The sequence below is a fragment of the Alexandromys fortis genome, unplaced genomic scaffold (genome assembly GCF_014885135.2).
Source record: "Alexandromys fortis isolate MF-2015 unplaced genomic scaffold, M_Fortis_MF-2015_v1.1 scaffold_33, whole genome shotgun sequence".
Classification (NCBI taxonomy): Eukaryota; Metazoa; Chordata; class Mammalia; order Rodentia; family Cricetidae; genus Alexandromys; species Alexandromys fortis.
This window is the reverse complement of record NW_026067917.1, coordinates 12,521,271-12,533,884: the sequence shown is the minus strand read 5'-3', so window position 1 is coordinate 12,533,884 and position 12,614 is coordinate 12,521,271.

Below are 12,614 nucleotides of genomic sequence, written 5' to 3'. Positions count from 1 at the left end.
CACACACACACACACACACACACACACACACCAAAAACACACATACACACAATCTCTCATTTAATCCTGTGTGCAAATATAGAGTAGAAATGTGTACTCCTTTTTCAATAAATGCTGCTGGCAGGCAGCTCTTCTGACTCAGCCTTCCCACTCCTCCCATCCCCATCTTCATCCCAACACCCTCCAAATACTCTACACATCCTTTTTAGGACCTGAACATCCTCTGAAACTGGTATTCAGCACACAGATATACTAGATAATCTAATATTTAGAATATCAGTCTTACCCAGTACATTTTTCTTCTTAGTGTCATTTTGAACTTGAGTGTTTTTATTTCAATCTTTTTAATATTTTCATCTTACATATTTTATGCGGTTAAGACATATCTGGAGTACTAGAGCTAGCTTAGTTCAACTACTCAATATGATTCTAGGACTCCACTGAACATTTCATTTGTTCAACAACGTTTTTGTCTTTAGGTCTATTAAATGTCTTCTGGTGCTGGTGGGACCTGAGATAAGTGTTTGTGATAGCTTCTTGGTAATTTGTTTTCTTTTGGTTCTGCCAGATTTGATCCTTTTTGTGTGTGATTCAGTGTTTGGCCCAAGAGATGAAAGACATTTTTCCCCTCCATTTCTTCTGCGTAACAAGAACATTCCCAGTAAAATGACTAAGAATTTCACTCTACAAGAATTAGTATCTATCAGACTCCTGTGTTAATAAAGAGGAATTTAAGGGCATATGAGGTTTGCTTTACTCCTTTGGACACCAGGGCCTGTTATCATTCTAGGAATAAAGGAAAAGATATTAAACACACACACACACACAAACTGTGTTGAAAAAAAATATGAATTTATTTTATGTCTTATCAAGCATACATTTTGATCTCATGGTTTTTCGTTGACATCAAACAAAATAACAAAAACTAGTATCTAAAAGTGAAATAAAAGTTTAATAAAATGAAATTCAAAAGGCCCTCTTTATCCCTAAGTCATTATGTAGGAATTATCTTTGCTAATGCAAAATGTTGTACAAATAGAAGATTACTTCATCCTGCTGTTGGTGTTTTATTACTCATTACACTTTGCGTGGCCCACCACCTACTTCCCAATTAAATACACATGGTGGCTTACTCTTTCTTATGAATGTCTGGCTTTAGCTTGACTTATTTCTAGCCAGTTTTCCTTAACTCTGACTATCACATCTACCTGTGTCTCTGATCGTTTACCTTTCTCTTTTTCTGTATATCATTTCTTTCTTTCTTATTCAGTGTCTGACCATGTGATTGGGTGGCTTGGCCTTTCTTTTCTCGCTCCTTCTTCTTCCCCTCTCAGATTTTTCTTCTCTTTTTGCTCTTTGCCTGCTAGTCCCACCAATCCTTTTTACTGACTAACTATTGACCATTTAGCTCTTTATTAGACTAATCAGATGTTTTAGACAAGCAAAGTTACACAGCTTCACAGAGTCAAACAAATACAACATAAAAGAATGCAACACATCTTTTCACCATTATGCAAATATTCCACAGCATAAATAAATATAACACATCTTAAAATAATATTCACAATATTTATCCCTTTTTCTCTAATTAAAAAAAACGAAAGGTTTTAACTTTAATTTAGTAAAACTATACACAGTGAAAACAGTTATCAATTAAGAATTTATTTACAATTGTCAGTCCATTTGCATTTAGCCATTTCAGAGAAAACACTCCACCGTTCACTACAGTTGAGTGACTATTAAGTATTATACCTAATTTACTTTCTGTCGTAATTAAGGAAAACTGCCACTATAACTATCTGGTCTCCATATAAGACTTCTGAAGGCTGAAATATACCTTACAATGGAACATCTTGCTTCCTGGACAGTGACCCACTGTTTCTCTACATTAGGGTATTCATTTTCATGTTACAGGGCTAAAATATCTGGCAGACTTTTCTTAGAAGCAGATAAATTTGAAGGACTGTTCCACTGTGCATTGGCAAAGTTTATCAGATGCTTTTCTCTGTGTTCCGCAAAATGTCTGGCAAACTTTTCCATGAAGGACTATTCCACTTTGATTTGTAAAATTTCGCCAGTCACTTTTCTGTGGTCCTGCATATTTAATTTATAAGCATGAAGTCAAGCACTGAAAGCATTCTTGCCCAAATGTCTAATCTTGCCACCTTGAGGCAAATGCTTATGAAATTTCTTCAATGTTCATAAGTCTCTGAAGTATATTGGTACTGCCAGGAGCAAAAGTATTTCATTGTCATGAAAAACCTTACGTTAACAAAACATTTTAAATGTCATATTCTATAGGTTTTTGACGTGTTTGAAGACCATTTATCTATCTAACTATATCTCTATATAATCTTTAAATGTGTCTAACATATCTACAAATTAGATTGCTATAAATGACTATTAGATTGTGTTTATAGATTATCCTAAATAGTGTATAATAATATCTTTCAAAAACTAGAATTTTACCTTACAGTTTTAGATGAACTGCATAGGTACAATACTTTAAACAAGAGTATATATATATATATATATATATATATATATATATTATGTTGTAACAAAATATCCTTAAATTTGTATCAATATATAAAAATTGTTTAAATAGGAGTAGAAACATATGTACAGTATGTTACAACAAAAATATCTTAGCTTTGTATCAATGCACAAAAGACCACAACAGTACAAACTTTATGAGATTAATAGTTGTTTTCTAGTTTAAAGTAGAATTAATATCAAAGGAATCCACTGCTTCTCATTTCCTATGAAAACAAAGCAAAACCTCTCCTCCAAAACATTTTTGATTTCCATTTGACAAATTTATTTTTTGACTTCCATTTTAAAGTTTAGGACTTTCTAGTTTCTTAGCAGATGTCCTTTGCTTGTCATCAATCAAAAAATTCAAACTCAACGTAAAACTATATAGGTTTTAGGCTCCCTGTGTATTTTCCATTGCTATGTGGCTTATTTCTTATTATTATTATTATTTTACTGTCTCTCTAAAGACTTTATTTTTGTAAATTATTTTTTCCCTTCTTTAACCATATGCTTTTTTTTTTCTTTCCTAAGCCTAAAAGACACTAGAACCTGTTTAATTTTTTTTGTCTATATCTCTTTAGTGCATATTTTTAGCCTTTTTTTTTTTTTGTTTGACTGTGAGAGCAAACTTTAAACTTCTAAGTTACAGCTGGGTTCTCCTAGAGTGTCTGTATCAGCTAGCTCTGCCCGATTCTTGGGTTGTGAAAGCCCAGCCTAAAGCTCATGGCCCAATTGAGGTACATGACCAAAAAAACTGCACTAAACTTTCCTAACTTTAAGAAGCTAGTACCTGAGTAGCCACAAGCATTTTTTACTTAGCTTGCTGTTTCTATTTAGCATTGCCCTGCTGACTGAACAGCAGGGTCTTTTAAAGGAGCTGTGTCCTTTTCCATTGTTTTTTTCAGATTTCTCAGACCATGCAAAGACATGTGCCAATGTTGGAATTCCAAAATGTTTGTTTTTAACTCTTAATTTTTTACTCTTTTCTTTTCATTCTTTGGGGGTCCACCACCCAGCTCCCAAATAATCACACATGGAGGATTATTCTTTCTTATATACTGCTGTCTGGTATTAGGGTGTTATGTGGGATTCTCCTCTGAATGTTGGGAATATATTTTATTGCCATTGGTTAATAAAGAAGCTGCTTTTGGCCAGTGTTTTAGCATAGTAAAGGTGGGAAATCCAAACTGTAGAGATGTAGAGAGATAGTAGACAGAGTCATAGAGATGCCATGTAGCTGTGGAGGGAGACAGATGCCTCTGGAACCTTACTGTAAACCACGAGACTCATGGTAAATACAAAATAAGAGGAATGGGCTAACTTAAGTTGTAATAGCTCCTAAGAATACACTAGCATCATTGATTTGCAATTAATATAATTTATTTGTGATTATCTTGGTTCTAGGTTGCTGGGAAATGAACAAGCATTCTTTGCTTATGGGGGTGGGGAGGGGGCAACCTCCAGCAGCACAGGGCTCTGAAAGGAATTCATGGCACCAGTGCAAACAAAAATGCTTTCTATCTGGGGGATAATGAAAGACATTTACACATTCTCTTGATGGTTTCCTTTCTGATTAACCAGCCTCTTCTGATAGGCTGATTGAGGAACTGGCTATGGAACAGCCATACAAAAGAGTGTTAATAGATTGTTACACAGACTGTTTCTTCATATCAAGGTCCTCATCCTTAATTTGGATGTCCTAATGCAAGGAGGAATGTCACATGCCTCCATGAATCTAGTCCTTTATTATGCATTGTGTGTAATATACAATAATACAAGAGGCCCATATATGTCTGAGGTATTCATGACCAAAGCCATTGTATTGTGGTAGGTCGTAAGGCCCCTCACCAAGACAATCATTGTTTTCCACAAAGATTCTTCAAGGACAAGGTACTTCTAAAACACATCAACTCATTCTAATCTCTAGCCTATATGTGATTTTGCTGAATTCCTACAGAGCGCAAGTAACATGTTTTTCATCTCCCTTACATGGTTAAAAACAAAGCCACAAAGTCTCCCAATATCCCATATTTTTACTTACATTACTTATATCTTTGTAAATTATTGCAGATTAACAGAATATGAGCAGACAGAAAGCATCTTTTCATAGCCTACTCCCCTGCTAGCAGAGTGCACACAGCCGCTACCAAAGGAAGTTAATCTTACTAGGAATCTTAGAGGAATCACAAACCTAAACTTTTCTACATAAAAGACAATCAGTTAGCTGGACTTTCGATCCTTAGGATGCATACCCATCTATCGTTAGCTTGTTCTATCAGGAAGTTGAGGGCAGGGACAGGTATAAGAAATTAATATCTTTTAAGCATTAAGAGAACTAGGGCCAGGCTGACTCGCAGAGAATTCATTGGTTCTCTTTATTCATTAGCCTGAACTAATCTAAAACAGCTTTTAGGCATAACTCATAGACCTTAGCTGTGTAACATATTCTTATGTATATTTTATTTATTAAAGCTCTGTATAAGCTAACATTATTATCAATTAGCGGGTACACTGAGGAAGAAAGTCATCTTCATAATTATCCACAACTATAATTGCCCAGTAGAATGGGATGTTTTCATGAGATAAATACATTACCTTACAGGCAGTGGTGGATCTCCCCACCCAATTCAAGAGATATCAGAGAAGGATAACAACAGCAAATATGTAAAGGACATGACAGAAAAAAACAGATATTGCAGGGTTTGTGATCTTGTGAGGCAGGGAAGTTTGCCAAGAATTATCCATGGAAGGGTTTGTCTCCTGGTGGGCTGACACCCTGCACTTCGATCGCCACCTGCTTCTCCTCTGCCCTGGCCATTCAAACTTATAAATGTTCTGCCTTAGCTTGGCTTCTTTCTAGCCAGCTTTCCTTAACTTAAATTATCACACGTACCTTTTGCCTCTGGCCTTTTACCTTGGTTGATTTAGATCAGAGCAAACCAAGTGCAGTGAAATTCAAGGGAAAATAGATGGTTCAAGGAGATACTCTGTGTAATCAACTGCCTATAATTAGATAAGGAGAATGCAGCTCAAGTCATCAATGGATGGATAAAGACAGGGAATGGATGAACCTGTTCCCAGTCACAGATTGCGAGCTGCTTTGCATTTTAGTATAGATCTCTATTGGCCCGGAATAGGTCTGGTTTAAGTCTAGGTGATGAATTTAAAAGGAAAAGGCCAGAGCCCTGGCCAGCTAATTCTGCTTGCTAAAGAGAGCGACATATATCACCGCTACTTACTATTATTTTGTAAGAAAGGATCCCAATATTTATTTCAGACTAGCTGTAAGCTTCCTGGGTAGCTCAGAATGGACACTGACTATCTCCAATCACTTTCCTTCTATGTGTTATTGTTACAAGCATGTATCATGATTCCCAGTTGTCGATCTGTTTTCCCTGTTATTTGATGATTTCATTTAGATTGCCTTGCTATAGGTATATATTTTAGAAGGTTTCTACTCTATTAGATACATACTATCCTACAAATGCCCCTTAATTTTAGCTGTCTTTTTTCCATATTCATGGGAGACACTCAAAATAAGGGTATCCTGCCATGGACCCATGGGGAAATTATGCCTCTTTTTGTTTACAGTATCTATAGCACAATTATTTTTTACAGTTTGCAGAGTACTCAGTTGTGATTTGAACTCAGTAATATTATAATAATGGATTAAAGACTGTTAAAACACTCCATTTTAAATATACTAAAGTTAACTTGCAAGATATCTGAACAAATTCCAAGGATATTAAGACCTTACAATTAATTAATTATTTTGGCTGAAGTAAATTAAAGAAAAATGGCCAATTTTCCAAACACTTTACAATTTTACTATTGATAAAAAATATTTTTGTTGGGATATTTTGATAAATACCCTTATTCCAGTACTAGGGAGAAAGTGTGAGGTAGATCTGTGGAAGACTGAGGTCATATTGATGTGTTAACAAACTCCAGACCTTTAAGGTCTACATAGTAAGAAACACTCTCAACCAATCACCAATTAAGTATGAAAAACCAAATAAATAATAAAGATTAGTAATGAACTGCTCAAGATGGATCAAGCCCTTTTCATATGTTGACAGCAAACTAATGCAGCAATTTATAAGAAAAAAAACTTAAAAATAAGTTTGGAAGTTGCTTTAAGCAGATTACAATATTCACATAATAAAATAATGCCTAAACTTCTACTATTTTTTGATAAGTGTAAATTAAAGTTATAAATATCAAATATGAATAATGATAGGCTCATAGGAGTATTCATCATGAACAAGTAATAGCTGAAAATACCATATTCTTATAGAACTGAGTACTCACTGAGCATCAACATATTTAAAGACTGTATATCCAGTGAAATGCTTTTTGAAGAACTTGTAGCTTTCCAATATTATATGTACATCTTGGATAGCTGCTGTGGCACAATAGTCTTGTACCCTGTAATGATTTGGCACTTGTACTGGTTTAATAAAATGCTGATTGGCCAGTAGCCTGGCAGGAAATATAGGCAGGGTGACTAGAACAGGAGAATTCTGGGAAGAGGAAAGGTCAGTCTGTAGTCTTCACTCAGACACAGAAGAAGCAAGATGCGAATGCCTCACTGATAAAAGTACCAAGCTATGTGGCTAACACAGACAAGCATTATGGGTTAATGTAAGTTATAAGAGTTAATAAAAAGCCAGAGCTAATAGGCCAACCAGTTTATAATTAATATAAGCCTCTGTGTGTTTCTTTGGGATTGAACGGCTGTGGACCAGGTGGAACAGAAACCTCTGTCAACAATGTATATAAGAGTGTGTGCATATACGTAAAAACCTAGAACAGAAAGCAAAGAAAACTGAGTGATCAGAGAAATTGTGAGCAAGATTTTCTGTACATTCAATAATATTTTCTGTGTGTTTTAGGTAAGTATGAGATATATACAGGGATAGCTTATATTCAAAATTACTTAGAAGAACCCTAGGGAACTGGTTCCCCCCTAAGTAACTATTTACAGGGCTCCAATTTACTCAGATATTTTTTGTTTGAAAAAATATTAAATAGCGCATGCAAAAAAATTTAGAACAAACATCTTAACCATAGTTGTTTGAGGATTTGCCAGTTTGAATAAGCAGAAATAATCTTAATCAAGGGTATGCAGAATTTTGCTCAACTTGTAATTACATAAAAAATGAAATGAATCAATGTGCTGTAGCCCCTATTGCTAGTAATTACTGTGTGAATACACTATATTCTAAGAAAAGAAGTATTAGGCATAACAGCAACTGACTATGCTTCCTTGAAATTCACATACAAGTTTTGAGTAAGCAAATTTATAAGGTTTTCTGAATTTCCAATTTGTTAAGAGTCTTAATTCCAACAGCAGGGGGCGTTAAACATTTGCAAATGTATTAAAAACAGAATACCAGATTTAACTTCTTTGAGGATAATGAATTGAGTTTTTACCTGAAATTCTTGTGGCACCAATAAAAAAATTTGAGCCACATAAACAAACACTTAAAAGATGCCTAGAATGACATATTCTAATGAATCTAAACAGGAATAAAAAAGACTTATAATGACATAATTTTTGCAATGCACTGTATAAATGAACCTTGAATTGTATTAATTACTGGATCCCACTACAAATGCAAGCTTACTTTTAGCATTTATATCGAATACGTATAAATACCAGTCTTGCAGTATCCAATCATTTTTCTCCTGAGAAACTTAATGGAGTACAATTTTATTAAGCCAATGAAGGGTAAAGCACCTGAACTGAAGAATGTGTTCTTTGTTATCCACCATGTTGGAATAGACATAAATAGTTTGTCTTGGAGATGCTGCTCATGAACATTTCCTTTGTTTGGAAATGTAAAAGGTAAGACTAGATATCAAAGTAACTACAATTTCCTGGAAATAGTTAACAACAAACAAATGGGTTATCTGTATTTTTCCTCTTGCATTGTTTTTTCCCAAAATAATGAGTTACAGAATGTTGAGTGGAATATACCAGATTGTTGTTCCTGTGTTTACTTTGTGAGCCTTCAAAACAAGAGAAAAAAGAGTCAGAAAAGGGCCATTGGAAGCATCACTTTCAAGAAGTGAATACATAATTCATTTATTGCAAGTGAAGAATTGAAACCAAGGTCACTGTTATCAAAGCAACCTTTAATAAAGAGATTAAGACCTACAGAGATTAAGAAGGGTGACCTATACTTACACCTTAGTCTGTGCTTCTCAGATATTTGTAAAACTGTTCTACAACCTTCTAAACAACACAGAAATATACAATAAACAACCAACATAAAAAAACAGAAATGGGGCTGGAGAGATGGCTCAGAGGTTAAGAGCACTGGCTGCTCTGACAGAGGTCCTGAGTTCAATTCCCAGCAACCACATGGTGGCTCACAACCATCTGTAATGAAATCTGGTGCCCTCTTCTGGTGTGCAGGCATACATGCAGGCAGAATGCTGTATACATAACAAATAAATAAATCTTAAAAGAAACATTAAAAAAACAGAAATGACAGCATCAAACAGAACAAAACCCCACTGAAGATCAGATATGCGAAAGAGAAAACAGACTGACGTCCTCTGACTGACAGATGTACTTATGCATAATTAACTTGTAGGAAAGAGAACTTGATAATGTTGTATTGCTGTTTCCCCCAAATACACAGGATTGTTCTTGTAGAATTGGACGCTGTTTAGTATAAAGGCTTATAGATGAAAAGCCTAAAAATATATACAGAGGAATACAATACAATTAGGAGAAGCTCATAGAAAATGTACAAATTCAAATATATATGATAGTGCTCTTTAACATAGTGTCTAAAAAAGCTGGGTTATGGGAATAATTCAATGATGATAGAACAACATCACCAAGAACAATAAAACAAATATTGGTATCAATTATTTTCTGGAATCAAATATTCTGTGTTGAATGCTACGGCCCTCTACAAAACTACTTGATTATGGGCCGTTTTATCCTCAGCATACATATAAGGCAACCAAGATTTTTAAGTTCACAGAGCAAAAGATATTCTGTGAATGTATAGCTTTGTACTCTAGTTTTATAATCTGATCTCACCTTTGGACCATAGGTAAAAAATACATAATAAGTGGATCAACAAATTTCCTTGTTCTCAGTTCCCTCCATCTCTGCCTCAGAACTTGTAGATAAGCTTAGTGAGTTAAATCCATGTTTTATACAATAGTAAACAAGGTTATTATTATGTTAGCATGGTTGAAAATATCTCTGCCTATCATGTAGTCCTACTACATAGCCTGCCTTGAGCCTGATAACGCCATATTGCACTAAATACTGTGAGCAAGACAGAAAAGTGTTCCTTTAGCTCTTCCCTCAAGCAACTTGCAATTTTATCAAGGTGAAGTCACCTTAAGGCTGATTTTTTTTTTTTTTTAGAATAATGTAACAGAAAGACTGATCCAGTTTGGGGAATAAGAGAAAACGGGGAGTGGGGAGTAGTTTCATTTCACCACTCTCTATGAGTTCTGAATTTTCAAATCAATAATTATTTTTTTTAAAGCATTGAAGTCCAGTTCCAGCAGGCAGCAGTGTGTTTCAAGTGCTATATTTTGAAGGGAAATAAAAATCTCCATATGTGCACAGACGTGAACATCTGGTGCACTTTGGATGCTTTAGCTGGTGAAAGTTACTTATGAAGCAGAGCTTAGGGGCAAAATGCTCTTGGGACATATCAAATTTAGCTGATCCATTTTCCTCTTGAAGAAACTGTTTAGGGAAAAAAAAACACTTTTGGGAGAAGGGAAGATATTTGGGACTTATGTTTAGAGCAGTCTCCACACTTAATGTCTTTAATCAGGTGACTTTCTCACTTATGGGTGTTAACTTAGAGTTCCTGATGCTGTGATAAAACACCATGACTAAATCAACTTGGGAATGAAAGGATTGATTTCATCTTATACTTCCAGCTAATAGTCCAACCTTGAGGGAAGACAGGGTAGGAAATTAAGCAGGCAGGAACTTGCAGGCAGAAGCTACAACAGAAATCAAACAAGCTTCCTCACAGTTCCCTGAACTACTTGCATCACTGGGCCCTACAACATCAATAAAAGCAAAAAATCCAGGATTGCCAAAACAATCCTGTTCAATAAAGAAACTTCTGGAGGCATCACAAGCTCTAACTTCAAACTCTGCTACAAAGATACAGTATCAAAAATAGCCTGATATTGGTATAAAAACAGACAGGGGGTCCAATGAAATTTAATCAAAGACCTGGATATCAATCAATCCACATACCTGATTTTTGACAATGAAGCAAAAAAAAATTTTAAATTGTAAAAAAAATCCAACAAATTCAACAAAGTGAGGTATAACTGGTTATCAACATGTAGAACAATGAAAATAGATCCATATCTATCACCATGCGCAAAACTCAAGTAGAAATGGATAAAAGACCTCAACATAAAACTAACCACACATAGAAGACACAGACAGTGAAAATGACAACGGGACCTCCTGAATCTGACATGGTCAACAAGACAAAATGGGCAGCCTACAAAATGGGAAAAGATCTTCACCAACCCCACATCGGACAGAGGGCTGTTCTCCAAAATATACAAAGAACTCAAGAAACTGGTCATCAAAAGAACAAATAATCCAATTTAAAAATAGGGTACACAGGACTTATCCCTACTGCTTGTACTTGCTTTTAGGGTACTTATTCTCTTTGGACGGATATCTTCCTCAGCCTAGACATAGTAGGGAGGGCATTGAACCTTCCCCAAAACAATCATGCCTTACTTTTGTAGCACAAGACCTGCTCTATGAGCTATACACTATGGTATGGATTGCAGGTTGGGCGAGGGGCTGAAGATTGAAACACACACACACACACACACACACACACAGACATGGATAATGCCAAGAATGCCCCCCAAATGCCCTCTTTATTGTGCTCCAGGGAAGCTTATATAGTTTCTCCTTAACTAATAGCCACACCATCTCTCAGCTGCAAAGCCCACCAGAAACCACTCTCCTGTCATCAGGAACTCCTGAGGGTGTTATGCTCAGAGCATCTACAAAACAAGTTGTTTGCTCAGAGCAGCTGCAAGCATAAGAAAACAAGTTGTTTACTCCAGCAAGCAGTGGGCCACAGGGGTTTACAGCTCCCCTATGGAAGGGATGCTTGGTTTAATCATAGGTAAGAGCTCCATCTCTGTCCAAGGTATTTATGTGGTTCCAGGGGATAACTGAGTCTGACTTCATGGGAGAGATTAAAATTATTATACAATAAATACCCCCACAAAAAAAGGTTCAGATTCATGCAGGGCAGTGCATAGCATAGCTACTGCTACTTCCTTATCAGATCACAGGAAGCGCAGTTTCTGAATCTTCAAGGGGAGCTGCTGCTTTTGGTTCAAATGATATGGCTTTCTGACTTCAGAAAATAAAGGACTCTAGACTGTCTAATACTCTTAAAGTCCAAGAAAGAGAGAGAGAGAGACAGAGAGAGAGAGACAGAGAGAGAGACAGAGAGAGAGAGAGAGGGAGGGAGGGAGGGAGGGAGGGAGGGGAGAGAGAGAGAGAGAGAGAGAGAGAGAGAGAGAGAGAGAGAGAGAGAGAGAGAGAGTTGGTTTGTTGGACACTGGTGCAGACATTTCCTGCATTTCAGGAAAGGATTAACCAAAATCTTGGTGTCACTCCCTCCTCTGTGATAGGGATAGGTCAGGCAAATATTGTTGCTTGGAGTTCAGGAATATTGAATGGTCTGATGGAGAAAACTCTTAGACTTTTCACCCATATGTCATCCCTATGCTACCTTATGGGGTAGAGACCCGCTAGGATAGATGCTGCTTTCTTCAAATGATATTGTACCTGCACAGATGTTACAGATGAAGTTTCACCCTAAAAAGGACTTGGGAAAACATGCCAAAGACAAAACACAGTCCATTATTCCAAGGTTAAAAATTATAGTTATAGTCTGAGATACCAAAGTATATCATAGATGTCACTGTTCCCCTAACTGCTGGTCCATTACTTGAAAGTCCGTTATTCCCATCTGGGTTAAACACTGGCCTTTAGCTGCAGACAAGAATGAAGAAGTTATTCATTTTGT